The 14,732-nt window shown below is 37.6% G+C and overlaps 1 protein-coding gene across 1 annotated transcript in view; it reads right to left on the reverse strand.

Annotated features, from left to right (window-relative positions):
- The window catches only part of LOC137643766 (uncharacterized), a 472,299-nt gene extending 459,778 nt beyond the window's left edge, over nucleotides 1–12,521 (reverse strand). The window contains exon 1 of the mRNA XM_068376454.1: nucleotides 12,434–12,521. The gene's annotated coding sequence lies outside the window, so the exon portion shown is untranslated. The remainder of the gene's footprint in view (nucleotides 1–12,433) is intronic.
- Between the last annotated feature and the right edge of the window lie 2,211 nt (nucleotides 12,522–14,732).

Raw genomic sequence — 14,732 nt, forward strand, 5'->3', positions numbered from 1 at the left:
TGTATTTGGGAGCCTAACCAATCTCTATCTACAAAACAGAACGAAAGATTGTCGACACTAAGATAAGAAATAAGTGGGAAGCATGAAGGTCAAATAATCAATCGTAGCTAACTACTGCCAAAATGTAATTAGCAAGAGTTGAAAAAAAAAAAACATTTCACGCTGAAATAATATTTGCTTTTATTTTTTCCCCGCACAAATACAGCAAATATTTTCTACGTTTCTCTTGCAGGGTTATCAATAAGGGCCGAGGGCTCCTCCCTAAAAAACAAACACAGCCGCCCCACTCCTAATTGCCCCCCCCCCCAAAAAAAAAAAAAAATACTCTACCTCCAAATCATCACTTCCTGGGACGAAATAGGACCAGGGGGTCAAAGAAATTATGGGCAGTGTCCCACCACGGTGTGGTCATTGAGGAATATAAGGAGGGCCTGACCTAGTGCCTCATCAGGTTAATTATCGTTCAGCTGGAAGGCTAGTCAGCTGTTTTTGATGGTCTCCCCTTGTGTACATACATACAGACGCACATAAGCATGCACACACCCACATTTTCCAGTGCAGCGGTAATATCCGGCTGGATGTTCGCGCCTCTTACCTTTCCCATTCAAAGTGTTTTCATTTCATTTTGATAAGTAATCCACTTTACTGTTTCCTAAGGACGGTAAAACCAACACGGGATAAGCGAGTTTGCATCACCCATACCACTGATCACAACGTAAGACTGACTTTCCCGTTTCGAGCTCCCACTGACACTCTCATGCCATCTGGCGAACACAGGCCGAACTCGACGACTGAGTCCTTGGCACAACACGTGCCTCAAACACTATTACAAACTTGAACGGCGATATGCTAGTCGCCGAGTGGTCCAACATTAAAACCATGTGTCAGACCAACTCTCAAACAGGTAAGGTTCGGCGAGAAAGAGGCTTTATGGCAAATTTCAGGAGTACCTTTGATCAATACCGACGTCTGTATTTTCCCACTGTGTGGTGCAACTTTTCAGAAATGTTCGTGTTACTCATGATAAAGAAAACGGATTAAAACAGAAAACTTACGAGACTTATGTAATAGAAAACGAAACTTTTCCAGCTGTATATTTTACCCCAGACTAACCTATTATTGAGAGACGAGCCAGAATATTCATAAATCGAATGTGATCTAAAATTGGTAAGAATAGAATTACTTTATAAAATTTCAAAACCATTATTCTTACTCTTAATTTATTCAGACAAATGAGACCAACATCTTGATACAGAGTAATACAGATGCTACCGATAGTTATGGGATCCATTGACTGGCCAGGCAGTACTACATTGGATCCTTCTCTCTTGTTATGGTTCATTTTCCTTTTGTCAACATATACAATGAATAGTCTGGCCTATTCTTTTACGTATTCTCTTCTGTCTTCATACACCTGACAACACTGAGATTACCAAACAATTCTTCTTCACCGATGGGGTTAACCACTGCAGTTAGCCACTTTCCTTTTGGTAAGGGTACAAGAGACTCTTTAGTTATGATAAGCAGCTCTTCTAGGCGATGCACGCTCCAAAGCCAAACCATTGTTCTATAGTCTTGGGTAGTGCCATAGCCTCTGTACCATGGTCTTCCGCAGTCTTGGGTTAGAGTTCTCTTGCTGGAAGTACACTGAGGCACACTATTCTGTCTTAATTCTCTTTCATAGTTTATATAAGAAATGTTTATTCTAATGTTACTGTTCTTAAAAATATCTTATTTGTCCTTGTTTCCTTTCCTCACTGGGCTATTTTCCCTGTTGGAACCCCTGGGCTTATAGCATCCTGCTTTTCCAACTACCGTTGTAGTTTAGTAAGTAAGTAATATAAAAATAATTTTCATCTTAATTGATAGAATTACTAACGATATGATAACAATGCCCAAAAAACTTATCGTTGCAACAGTAGCCTACTATTCAATACGGATCAAATGTTCATTGTGACGGAATGAACTTAAAGGACTTAAAATCCCAGTGTCTCAATAATATGAGTTTTTTTCTGCATCATCAACTGTCTACTGTATCCTACATATTCCCTCTACGGGTGAGTTACATTTAAGTCTATGCCCTAGCTGATTCTTTTGTGTTTTTGCTGTTCACATTCTGGTTTGGGTGGATGGATGGAGTGAAGGAAGCTCTGGGTGATAGGAGGATAGATGTGAGAGAGGCAAGAGAGCGTGCTAGAAAAAGGAATGAATGGCGAGCGATTGTGACGCACTTCCGGTAGGCCATGCTGCTTCCTCTGATGCCTTAGATGACCGCGGAGGTAGCAGCAGTAGGGGATTCAGCATTATGAAGCTTCATCTGTGGTGGATAACGGGGGAGGGTGGACTGTGGCACCCTAGCAGTACCAGCTGAACTCGGTTGAGTCTCTTGTCAGGCTGGGAGGAACGTAGAGAGTTGAGATCCCCTTTTTGTTTTTGTTTCATTTGTTGATGTCGGCTACCCCCCAAAATTGGGGTAATTGCCTTAGTATATGTATGTACATTCTGGTTGAGGATTATTCTAATGATGATATCTATACCTTTTTCTACAGTGGCAGTAAAATAAAATAGTCAGAGTCAGTCTTTCACACATATAAATGTCTATGGATACAGACCTCTCATTTTTTTGGATGGCTAGTGTTATCATCTCTTTACATTAGTTTTCAATAACATGTTAGCAATTAAAGGTTTAAAGATTTAAAGGTCACTCATGAATGGTAGAGGCAAGGGACAGTGACATTCCCCTATCAAGCAGGACAATGCTCTAGAGACTGACCATATATATATATATATATATATATATATATATATATATATATATATATATATATATATATATATATATATATATATATATATATATATATATATATATGATCAATGCCCAAGCCCCCTCTCTACTCAAGCTAGGACCACGGAGGGGCAGGCAATGATTGCTTAATACTCATAGATAGTCATATAGGCTCCCCCAAACACCTCATCCTTAGTTCACAAGGATGGTGTTGATGCAGCGACCAAAGAAGCTAATGAGTTTGAGCGGGACTCGAACCCCAGTCTGGCATTCACAAGTCAGGGACGTTACCACATCGGCCACAACAACCCTTGTGGTGGATCTTTCATCGCCCCTATCAACCAAGGCGAAAAGCAATAATTGGTATGATATTCCACCATAGGGTTTACATTTACTAAAGGTCCATCGCATATGGTGCTGCATATAGCTGTGGCCCTTCTCAAAAAAGTTTTGTTTTAAGGATTTCTATTATGGCCAGTTTCATCTCCTTTACGTATAAAAAGGCCTCTTAAGAAATACAGTAACTTCTATTTGAGATGTCCTTGATAAGACATCTGGGATGAGTCTTGGATCAGTACTTCCGAAAGGTAAGCTAGAGACATATCTTCAATCTATTGTTGCATAAGTAATGTATGCATAAGTCTATCTACGAACCAGTAACACCGAACAGGGAGGCGGGACGAACGTATGGGTAAAGTCCAAATTATTAGTTGCGTCCAGAACTTGGTTGGAGAACGTTGATTGACGTTTGCAATCGCAACCTTCTTCTTCCTACTAATGATGCAATCGTTTGTATTTCTTCGTCTCCGACTGGTAAAACGGGCATAAGTTTTGGATGATCCCTTCCCAGAAAGAGATTCATTTTTGTTACGGAGTCTAACTATTTAGAAAAAAATAAGACGGCCGATTGGAAAGCTAGGAAGGAACTGCCTGGAATGAAGGCAGAGTCTACTTGTGGGTAGACCACCTATGTCTGGTTATGGGAAGGTAGGAGGGTAATGTATAACCTGACTTCATGTAAGGAATATAACCATCGAAACTAATGATTTATTGGAATGAAGTTCTAGTTGTAAGATGGTCTACAGTCCTTAAAAGCAGAAAGATAGCTTGCACGCATGCGGTTACGAATGCAACATGCGTAACTTCTTTGCCTAAGGGTAAATGTTTGAAACGAGCCTGAGTCCGCTTGCAGGGATAATGTATGTCCGACAAATTGAAACATTACTACCCAAAAACATTTGATTGTCAACTTACTGTAGCATTCTCAATATGTTCGTGAGCGTCTGAACCTAGCATAACGATCATCCTTCCGTTGGTATTAAAAGTTTGCCTAGGTGGGGCTTGCTAACATTCGTACCGTAATGAGAAGATGAAAACATTTGCCTGGCCACTTAGTGGGCAGGGCTTGCTATTGTTCATAAACGTAAGTAGAAGCTAACACTATTCCCTTGGGATTAGAGGCTTGCAAAAAGTAACCCTGCAAGGGTATGTCTCACCAGCCCACTAGGCGAATACTACCAAGAGCTCTCCATTCCGTAGGGAAACCAAGCCTGAGAAAATAGCCCTGATGGAGTATGTCTCACAAAACTCAGCGTCTAACAAGACCACGTTGTACCCAGGGGTATAATGATGGCATGAGGTGGACGCAATCAATCAGTAATAGGCACTATTTGCATTAATAAACCTGAGGTTTTTTCTTGGCAAGAGCACATGCGCCACCGAAAGAGTTATTTTCAGCTTTTCATGGAGTTTTAATAAACGCCTATACTGTAGTCATGTAAACCTCCTCAGAGAAGAGAGTTTCCCATGAAGAAGCATAGCCTCGCATGTAAGGGTTTGTTGGTCCAGAACGCAAACAACACAAGCACCAGACAGGTTCATATAGGTGACAAGTGCTCGCAAAAGTTTGCGAGCTCTAGCAAGAACCAGCGAACATTGGCAAACGTTAGTGAACGCAATCTGACACTACCGAATGCTGGCGAGGAGAGAATTGAATCATACCTGTAAGGCTAGATACAAGTAATGCGAGTAAGTATGCACTACCGAAATAGTGCTCACTTGTGGCAACAGTAAGCTGAAGCTCTGCGTGCCATTTGAGGCAACAGTAAGGTATAGCTCTGTGGGCTACCGAAGTAGCGCACTAGAGGAAACAGCAAACTGAAGCTCTCTGCTCTATTAAAGTAGCGTACACTAGTGCTCTGGCAAGTAGGTTCTTGCAATCCCGCAATGGGTACTAAGGCTGCTCGCAGACCTTCGTTAGGCTGAAGAGCTCGTCCACCCACCTTGCTGGAGCTCAGTGGATGGGTTCACAACACTGCTCATGAATTCTCTGCGAAAGTAAGGTCTTTGCGAAGTGTTCATGCTCATCCTAACCCCCAAATGGGGTATGCGAGTAGTCTTATGTCATCCCCTTGGAAGGGAACGAAAAAGGCTGTGCTGGACTCGAGGACAAGCCGTTTCTCCCTCATAAGAGATTGAAACATGAGGCGCATATCCCGGAGGGCTTGGCCTCATAAAGCTCCACGAGCTCTGTTGTGCCCCAAGAGGAACAATATATACCACAGTAGTTAATAACTCCAAAGAGTAATAGCCTATAAGTAGTTTCTCCCTCGTGAAAAGCAGAAACCCATCAGGCAAAGAGGCGGAAACCCATCAGGCAAAGTTCCCGAAGGACCAGGCTTCACAAGGCCCAAAGAGCTTTGTTGTCCCCAAAGCCACAAAGTCAGGAATAGCCCCAAAGAGTTAAAACCTACGAGACTCGTCGATGGAAGAGGCAGCAGCCGGCAGTCGTCACCATCTGCAACAAAGACCCCAGAGGGAAGTTGCAACGCAACTCGTTTTGTACCCTGAGGGTACGGCAGTGATGAGTAGTAGCGGCAAGCAGTCGCCCAACTCCTTTCTCGTCCAGCTCCAAAAGGGAAGGGCGGGCCAGTTGCTTTTAATCGTAAACCGGTTATAAAGGTTTTGGCGGGAGAGAAAGACTAGGTCTTTACTCTACCGAGCCTAAATAAATAGTGAAGGTTAGTCGCTAGTGCTGGTGTGACCAGGGAGCTAGCATAACCCGCTAACAAGCGGAGGGTAGTTACACCTCGTAGAAAAAGTTTTATCGACTAGTTTCAGCTTCACTGAAATAAATACTCCTACGTAAAGAGCGTAAGGCTTGTATGTTGCGCTGGAACAAATACCGTAACAATTATCAAATACAAAAAATACTGATGATAAAAGTGGGACTCTTATACTGTAATTTATCACCAACAAGGAATTAAATATCAAATGTTTGAAGGCTGGGCATTTGGCATTTTTCCATAAAAAAGATATAATGGACAAAGGGATAATAAATTACCTATTTATGATAAAAAAGAAGGGGTTACATCCTATTCAATGCTCACTATAAAAGTCTCCGTAACCTTTGTGAGTTTGTTTGGGAGGTGATAGTCACTTGTCTTGTACTTCAAACAAAATTCAAGATCGCTCGTGGGAGAATTTCCCTTTTCTTTATCATAATAATTATCGAACATTTACATGTGGTTAATACCAAGTGAAATTTTATATTTTCCTAAGTTTTTCTTTGCTTTCAACCCCCGTCAGTTTTCAAATACAGATATACTCTTTTTAACAACGGCTATCTTGCAATTAGGAAGTAGGCCTAACTATGTCAAGTATAACAATGCTTAGGAGTGTTTTCAAAGAATTTTACCTTTATTTCTGCCGCAAATAATCAGATTTAGAGATACAGATGCCCAATTAAAAACTACAATACTGTAATGGAATTCCACAGTGGGAACTTGGGGTTTTTGGGTGGATGAATACAGAAAATGGGTAAAATAAAATAAGAGAAGCTGTATAACTTAAACACACCCACCTAATCTGACCTAGGAGAAAACCTATAAAATAAGAAGAGGCTGTATAGCCTAAAACACACCCACCTAACCTAAACTAGGAGAAAATGTATAAGATAAGAGAAGCTGTATGGCTTAAACCCACCAACTAAACCTAACCTAAGAGAAATTGTGTAAAATAAGAGAAGCTGTCTAACCTAAACACACTCACGTAACCTAGTAGAAAATGTATAAAATAGGAGATGTCTAACCTAAATACACCCACCTCACCTAATCTAGGAGAAAACGTGTAGAAAAAGAGACTATCTAACCTAAACACACTTATGTAACCTAGTAGAAAATCTATAAAATAAGAGAAGATGTCTAACCTAAACACACCCACCTCCCCTAACCTAGGAGAAAATGTGTAAAATAAGAAACTGTCTAACCTAAACAACTCACCTAACGTAGGTGTATAAAATAAGAGATGTTTAACCTAAATACACCCACCTCACCTACTCTAGGAGAAAACGTGTAGAAAAAAAATTGTCTAACCTAAATAACTCACCTAACCTAGAAGAAAATGTATAAAATAAGAGATGTCTAACCTAAACACACCCACCTCCCCTAACCTAGGAGAAAATGTGTAAAATAAGAAACTGTTTAACCTAAACACACTCACGTAACCTAGTAAAAAATGTGCAAAATAAGAGATGTTTAACCTAAACACACCCACCTCACCTAATCTAGGAGAAAACATGTAGAAAAAGAGAAACTGTCTAACCTAGACAACTCACCTAACCTAGGAGAAAATGTATAAAATAAGAGAAGCTGTCTAACCTAAACACACCCACCTCCCCTAATCTAGGAGAAAACGTGTAGAATAAGAGAAACTGTCTAACCTAAACACACTTACGTAACCTAGTAGAAAATGTATAAAATAAGAAAAGATGTCTGACTTAAACTCATCCACCTAACCTTGGGGTTGGGCCTACTGTCCCTTACCTCACTTAGGAGGGTGAAAACTACTCTACAAAGCAAAGTAAATCGTCTGGTTAGCCACTTAATTACTTAAACAGTTTTTTGTAGCACTGAATGTTCAGTTCCATTGTAATGTCCATGAAAATGTCCAATACCTAAAAATATGAGAAGCAACAACTACCGCATGCACGTCTGAACAACGGAATCCATGGAAGTCTACAGACGCATTTTTTTAGGACTTCAAAAATTGTAGTTCATTGGATAATTTTGAAATAAAGCAACCAATAATGTTAAAGCCTTTTTACCGAAGTCGTAATTCTTAGCCAAAAACATAGGACGATCAGGCACTTTTACACAATACATTGATAATAAACGAAATACCATTGAAAATAAGTAACATGGCAGCATAAACACATCCTTGGGATAACGATAAGGTTCAATATTCATCTGGAAATATTTCTGTAACCCTTAATTTGCATAAGATTCGAATAAATTTTTCGTATGAATCACCTCAAATATATATGATAAGTAAAAAAATAATATATATCCTCATTTGGCTGAAACTGTAATGATACCAATCCTTCTTATATGAAATAAAGGCGCTAAAATACTCTCTACCAACTTGAAAGTTATCTGCCAAATACCTCCTGACCAAAAACAGCAATTCTTTAATTAAATTGAGTATTTTTTTTTTTTTTTTGAGAAGCTAGACAAATGAGTGCCTTATTGATATAGCTCCTAAACTTAAGGTAAGACATATGTTAATATTTGCATTTCAAAAGGCCAGATAAGGGCTGACTTTTCTTCAAGTTAGGCCATGATATAAATGCTTAGGCCAGGTAAGAATAGTAAAAAGTAAAACATCAAGTTTCTATGTTCCGGGAGGCGGTAGATGCTGATCTGCGCACGCTAACCCTATTGATTATTATTTCTTAAATAATTAAGTTTTAATTGCAGTGAATGTGTCATTTTCGAAGAAAATACGTTTTTCTATAGGAAACGCCTGTATCTTAGTACAAAAGTTTTTAAACTATAATAAAACCTTTTTCCCTGACTTATGGGATTTCTAAATCTTTTTTCAGGACTTCAAAATTGCAGTTAATTGGATAATCTTGACATATTATTTAAAATAATCTACGTCAGGTTAGGCGGTCAAATCCTGGGGGATATGACTCCTTTTGGAATGCATGAGACCAGACACCTTATGTTTTGTTAACAAAGTAAAGGTTATGATGAATCTCAGTAATCTGTGATATGAAATACCCTATTTGGTTTTATTGTAGTGTATTACAGGGCAATGTAACTTATGAAAACAACTAATTTTTCTTATAGAAAAAATTACGCTTTCTTCGAAAATGACACTTGTTCCCGTCCCAAATGAATAGTTTCAGAAATATATATACATCTATATCCTACGATAATGGGGGACCCCCAGTGGGAACTCGGGGTTTTGCGTGGGGAAAACATACTGGGGAAACGATATACAGTATAACCGTAAAACAAGCCTTTTCTTCTCTATACCTTACCTTCTTGAATGTATTATAATCGGAGGGAAATACAAAACAGTATATCTAGATAAACTTTGGAGGCGCCGTTGCAAAGATTATTTTAGGAAAAAATACAGTAACCACTGCCAACATCTGATGTAGATCAAATGTTAGCATTCCATGCTAACATTAGCTCCCATCCGTACGTACATTCGTGCATACCAGTTTTCGACCTGTGCAAAAATCCCTCCCCCTGCGCAGGAGCTTTTCCCCCTCCAATTACTCGTTTTATTATTGTATAATCATCTCATTTCATATTCCCATTCAATATTATTTATCATACATTCCATTTTATCTTCCTATATTGGTTTTATTTCTTTTGTTATTTCCTTTTCACTCCCCGGTTTCACATAAATACTTGCTCTGGACTTGTTTCCCTATCCAGTTCATTCATGGTAAAATCATTTAATTTTATATTCCCATTCAATATTATTTATCATACATTCCATTTTATCTTCCTATATTGTTTTTATTTCTTTTCTTTGGTTATTTCCTTTTCACTCCACGGTTTCACATAAATTATTGCTCTGGACTAGTCTCCCTATTTAGTTCATTCATGTTTACCCTCTAGACTCCGTTATTTTTCCCTTAACCAATCACGAACTGATACGTATTCAAAGTTTACACAAGGGGATTGTTTACTGATATTTCCCTAACCCCCCTTCCTCTATCTCTTTGAGTGGTATGTTCATACCCCTTCCTCCAAATCCTTTTCCCTTGAAACCTTTGTCCTAGTAAGGTGTGCGTCATTTCAAGTGAGATTTATTTTTTCGTATTTTGCGATGGAGGAAGTTATAGATACTTGTAACGGCTGCAGTATTCCGTACCTAAAAGCAGTTGCTAAATTCTATGGTGATTTTTATGATTCTTCAACCAATGTTGATTATTTCCTGAAATCACACAACATAATTCCTCAACGCTTACAGCCCCAAGTGCCGTTCTCTTTTATCTTTTAGGAAAGACATTCACATGTTTTATTGTAATTCTGAAACCAGCATACCTAAAACCAAGAAGAAATGCCGTTGAGGTTATACCGTTCCTTCTTATAAAGGTTCATTTTTGGGAAAAAGTCGTCTACCCCCATGGAAGATAATATTATTTGCAACCACTTTTTGCATAAACATTGGGACCCTCATGGAGGGTATCGACATACCCTCGAAAACTAGTGTCGATTGGAGAAGATTCTGTTCCGAGGTTACCGAATACTTCTTCGATAATCAAGAGGCGATTGGTGGTGATGGAGTAACAGTTGAAATAGACGAATCTCATTTTTGCAAAGCTAAATACTGTACAACAGTGGTAGACCGTTAAGTGCCATATGGGTCTTTGGGGGTATTGAACGTGAATCAAAGAAATTTTTCATTATCCCTTTAGTTCCCCCCCTTTCTACTAAATGAGATGCTGCTTCTCTAATTCCCCTCATTCAGAAATACAGTACAGTATATCAAACCTGGTAGTGTTATTATCAGTGATAAGTGGTCTGCATACAACTCTCTTTCAGAAATTGGTTACGAACATAAGTCTATTAATCATTCTGAACATTTCGTTGACCTCCTAGACCCAACCATCCATACTCAAAATATAGAACGGCTCTGGAGAGAAGTGAAGGAGTGGGTTCAGAGACCTGGAATGAAGACTGAATATTTCAAGCAATATTTTTCCAGGTTCTTTTATACCCACTACTACCCAGAACATATGTTACTGCACCACATCTTCATTACTGCCAGTCGCCTCTACCCTCTTATACAACAACAGACAATGGGCCCCCTAGACCCACAAGACCCCGATGCCCCTCATCCATCCACATCCCAGTCATAGGAGCTAAGCCGTCAGTCTCACCCTCCCATGACCCACAAGTTTTGTCGCCGTCTTCATAAAGGTAAGTCATTCCTCAATAGTCATTATATGTGTTTTGTGACCGGGGAACTTCTAGGTTAGGTTAGGTGGGTTTGTTAGGTTCTGTGCCCTTTTTGTACTTTTTATATATTGTGTAAAAGTTATATGGAAAAATTATTCAAAATTCGTATGAAAATATCTAGCATTGCTATCGTTAGTAATGTCACCGTACCGTTGGTAACTCTGTGTATCATTCGTAATATGGAGAATTTTACCGTTCTCAGTAAATACCTGAGGTTTGTGACCTGTCATACTACTAGGTTAGGTTAGGTGGGTTTGTTAGGCTCTGTGCCCTTTTTGTACTTTTTATATGTTGAGTAAACTTCTATGGAAAAATTATCTAAAATACGTATGGAAATATCTAGCATTGCTATCGTTAGTAATGTCATCGTGTCGTTGGTAACTCTGTGTACCATACGTCAACGTTGGTATCACTGTATCATTGGTAACGTTGCTAATGTTATCGTTCGCAGTACATTCGTAAGAGAAGTGACACCGTTGAACAAGTGCTTATATTTAAATATTTTAACTCAACATATATGTCAACAGTGATAATATTTAACCATTTTAACAGACACTATATGTTTTCCTGTAGGAAATAACGTGATTTAACCGGTTTTCACCTTCATTTCATCCGTAATACCAGCAACCAATTCGGCAACTTAAAGTTAGTTGAATTGGTTGATCTGTTAGTTTCCGATTGAAATGATCATCAAATTCGGTTAAATCACGTTATTTACTATAGGAAAACATATTTTCTGTTCGAAATCTCACCCTGTAATACAATACAAAATTACCAAAACCCTCCTTTTCCTGACTTATGGGATTTCTAAATCTACATCAAGACCCTGGGGGATAAGGCTCCTATCGGAATGCTTGAGACCAGACAACTTATGTTTGTAAACAAAGTAAAGGGGTAATTAAAACCCTCCTTTTCCTGACTTATGGGATTTCTAAATCTACGTCAAGACCCTGGGGGATAAGGCTCCTATCGGAATGCTTGAGACCAGACAACTTAGGTTTGGTTAACAAAGTAAAGGTTATGATGAATCTCAGTGATTTGTTATATGATTTTTTTTTTTTTAAACGAGATAAGGGGTCAGCAAAACATAGGCCTATGTTCTTGTACTTGTCAGGAAATTACTGTACTAAACTATTAACGATATACAGAAGACTCAGCAGACCAACAATTTTTGCCAATATGTGTGAAGAAGCTTAATGGCCATTATATAACTAAAGAATCAACCAGAAACCTATTGTATTGGCCCTGAACCTAATATACAGTAACGGGCCAAACCTATCGAGATATAGCCTATGCCAGACTAGGCTATAAGTGAAATACCTAGTGAATAACCATGTTAATCTTAATTTACATTAGATCCACATAAGATAAAACAACTTACCAGACAGTAGTAAGAAATACAAGCTTAAATCGCGAATAATCCTGATACGGCAGGCACTATAATCACGTCACACTAAACACAACACAACATGACTGTCAGTCACTGTCTCACTGACTATAATAGCTAAAAGAACCAAGTAAAAAAAGAATATACATGCATAAAAATACGCTTAAGTAACGTAAATATAATAAAATTATACAAAAATAGCTAATAAAAATTAAACTAAGCTAGCAACAATAAATAATCGTTGATGAATCGCCAACAATTTTGCTAACTGGCGAAGCAAACGCAACCACCATTACATCAGTGGATCCTTAAAGTTTGTTTGTTAAAAACAGCTAAAAGACCCAAGTAAAAAAATATACATGCATACGAATACGCTTAAGTAACGAAAATATAATAAAAATATAAAATAAACCCTAATAAAAATCAAACTAAGCGGACAATGATAAACAATCATTGATGAATCACCAATAATTTTGCTAATGGACAAAGCAAACGCAACCATCAACTGATGTTATCAGTGGATACGTAAAGTTTATGGTTGTTAAAATAAATGTAATAAAAATATATAAAAATATAATAAAAATAAATCTAAGTGGACAATGATAAATAATCATTGATGAATCACCAATAATTTTGATAATTGACAAAGCAAACGGAACCACCACCTGATGTAATCAGTGGATACGTAAAGTTTATGGTTGTTAAAAACGGGTTTTATTATAATAATAATAATAATAATATTAATAATAATAATAATAATTATTATTATTATTATTACTATTATTATTATTATTATTATTATTATTATTATTATTATTATTATTATCATTATTATTATTTGCTAAGCTAAAACCCTAATTGGAAAAGCAGGGGCTCCAACAGCGAAAATAGCTCAGTGAGGAAAGGAAACGAAGAAAAGTAAAATATCTTAAGAAGAGCAACAAAACAATGATTTTGATAATGTTGCAACGGGAGGGAGGCCACTGTTTTATAAATCTAACTGCTTGCACTTTTTTCATTTTATTAATCATCCAAGTATTGTCAAAATACGAATTTCAAAACATTTTGATTTTATATAAAGCTAATCTGACAAACACCACAATATTGATATTCTACGAACACTCACTTATCTCTTTGATAAAATTTAGGCCATTTCAAATATAAATACAATGAATATGTTTTTGTATGTTGATATAATAGTATTTGCAATGTTATTAAGATATTATTTACAACGTTTAGTATTATTGGCCAAACAACACAATGCCTTAATCATTACACAAATACATTAGTTCATTTTGTGACACTGTTCTATTCTAAAATTGGCAGGTGAACTGATTTTATAAATTGTATACAGACAATTTTCGTTTTCCCAATTAGCCCATCAAATTGACTATGGAATACCATTGTACGTAGCAAACACAAAATAAAAAAAAAACCTTCAGATTAATAAATTCCAGAGATGTAGGCCTAGGCCTAAATCAATTATATGAGATCGAAGTTGAAAATCCCAACCAACTCTCTAAGCATTTGATTAATGGTAAAATTTAAAGTTTAATACAGCAGCTGGTATTGGAGAGGCTGCTCTATATTGGCTGACGTCATTATATTAACCTCAACTTGAATTTTCAATTTTTAAACATACCAGATATTTTCTTTCGAAATCTCACAATGGACTTTTTAAGACTGAAAATTTACATCTCTCTCTCTCTCTCTCTCTCTCTCTCTCTCTCTCTCTCTCTCTCTCTCTCTCTCTCATATAAACAAACAAATTAATATATAAAGACAACAGCTGTGACCTATCATGTAATGAAATACTCTCTCTCTCTCTCTCTCTCTCTCTCTCTCTCTCTCTCTCTCTCTCTCTCTCTCTCTCTCTCTCTCTCTCTCTCTCTCTCTCTCTCTCATATAAACGAACAAACAAACTAATATATAAAGACAACAGATATGACCTATCGCGTAATGAAATACATCTTCCCGTATAATGGAAAAATAATCTCTCTCTCTCTCTCTCTCTCTCTCTCTCTCTCTCTCTCTCTCATACACAAAGACCAATATAAGAAAAGCCTCATAATCAAATCGATGTTATTCTTATCTCTTTTTCCCTAAGGTCCTCAATGGAGTTGGCAGGATCTTTTGTTTTCCACGGGAGGCTTTTGTCCAGCACTTTGGACTCCACTGTACACACCGATAGAGAGATCCTTTGTGCCACATATTCTTCAGATTACTTATTTTCATGCGAGGAAATAATCGACATATGCAATTATTCCACTATGGGTATAGTAACAAAAATACA

Source organism: Palaemon carinicauda, chromosome 7, assembly GCF_036898095.1.
Source record: "Palaemon carinicauda isolate YSFRI2023 chromosome 7, ASM3689809v2, whole genome shotgun sequence".
Lineage (NCBI taxonomy): Eukaryota > Metazoa > Arthropoda > Malacostraca > Decapoda > Palaemonidae > Palaemon > Palaemon carinicauda.